General features: G+C 35.0%; 1 non-coding gene across 1 annotated transcript; it reads right to left on the reverse strand.

The window, feature by feature from the left end:
- Positions 1 to 287: 287 nt before the first annotated feature.
- Positions 288 to 359, reverse strand: TRNAQ-UUG (transfer RNA glutamine (anticodon UUG)). The gene has a single exon. It is a non-coding gene; the product is annotated as a tRNA-Gln (tRNA).
- Positions 360 to 1,796: the final 1,437 nt, after the last annotated feature.

Here is a 1,796-nt window from a genome sequence, read left to right on the forward strand (position 1 = left end):
GCGCTCTCACAATCGGCACGTGGACACGAGCTTATCGGTCGTATTGGTTGCGTGTATAGCAAAATATCTTTAATACTTCGATAACATACAGACATAGCCGATTTACATCAATTGTAAAATGCACAAGTTTATATACGTACACACAATTAATTGTATTATATATATTTAAATACGTACAATACAATAAATTATAAGTGGAAAAACAAAAGAAAATCTACAAAATGCAAAATTAAACGAAATAATGAACTGTACGGAAGATGGTGATTAAAAAAAAAAAAATCCGTCTTAGGTCCCACCGAGATTTGAACTCGGATCGCTGGATTCAAAGTCCAGAGTGCTAACCATTACACCATGGGACCTTCGCGGAGTGATTGGCTTTATTGAATGTACAGGTCAACAACCTAAAATTAAAAATCTGATTTCGTGAATAATTTTAAAAATGAAAAAGATAAAAAAAACAAAACTTTATAGTATATTTTATAGTCATTGTACTTTTAGCTGAGTTAAATATATACATCTTATTTACAGCTGCTGAGTATCACGTCAGTGTTGCGCCTTCCTAAAATACCGCTCGTTCACAAATAAATTTCAATCCTTGTCATGTTACATGTCCACCGCCGTAAAAGTGGTTATTTACAAACCCCTCGCTATACAACGCACTCATCTACCCTACCCTTACCCTTCCTTCGTACCGCGAAGGAAAGGAAAAAAAAAATTCTCTCGAGTGTGTTTCGCGAGTGTCGTCCCAAATCGGAAGAGCGTGGCAAACAATGTATAAATTCGAGCACCCCACCGAAGTGAGAGACGGGAAAGGGAAAAGGGTAGAGGGTGGAAACATAGATTTCGAAAGCATCGACAAGCGGGAGCTGGTGGAGGTCCGACCCCTTCTCACCCCGTGTCAACCCCTAATTGAACGGAAGCCGGCAATAAATATTACGTTTCTTTCGTGGGGCCGATTTTATAATGGCGCGCAGCGCCGTGGCACCGACGGAAGCGGATGTGCAATCAATGTGACATACGCTCCGGGAATTTATACCCCGTGTCGTGCTCTACGTGCGATTAACTTGCAATTGGATCGAGGATTGAGGGAAGACGACGTCGATATCGCGAGCTCGCGAATCTTGCTGAAACAGAAAATAAGATCTTTTTTCAAAAAACTTTCTTCGTGAAATCTGTTTGCAACATACGTAAAAGTACTCTACTTAGTGCAGGGATAATGCTTAGAAAATAATATCGATTATCAATAGCAAGCAATAAATCATTTGTGTGCCAAGCTACAAAAGCATTTCCTTTGCTCTAGATTTTAAAAAATTTATTAATTATTTTATTAATATTTGTACAATAATTTAATGGTGAATTTACAAAATGAAAAATGTGTTAATTGCCGCACATATCAGTATAAAGCATCTTAAAAGTGATCGTCAAAAGAGTCTGTAAACTGTGTCGAATTTTTTCTATCAGAGCACAGATGCTTTGCTAAAATTAAGAAATGCACAATATTCCTATTATGTCTACATGGATATTATGCACAGAGTTGGGTAAGTTGATATTTTTTTTTTAACTGAATAAAGTTAAAGTTAATGGCTTTACAAAATTAATAAAGTTAAGTTAAAAGTTGAAGGAATAACAAATTAACTTAACGTAAGTTAAGTCAATATTGAATTAACTCAAGTTGAAAAAAAAGTTAATTTCGAAAAAAATTATTTTTTAAATCAAAATGTCCTAATTTTTCTTAAAATGAGATTAAATAACTACAATATAGATTATTAGGTTTACTTTTTAATAAGTCTTAAGCT

Source organism: Cyphomyrmex costatus, unplaced genomic scaffold (genome assembly GCF_001594065.2).
Source record: "Cyphomyrmex costatus isolate MS0001 unplaced genomic scaffold, Ccosl1.0 scaffold6, whole genome shotgun sequence".
In the NCBI taxonomy this organism is placed as follows: domain Eukaryota; kingdom Metazoa; phylum Arthropoda; class Insecta; order Hymenoptera; family Formicidae; genus Cyphomyrmex; species Cyphomyrmex costatus.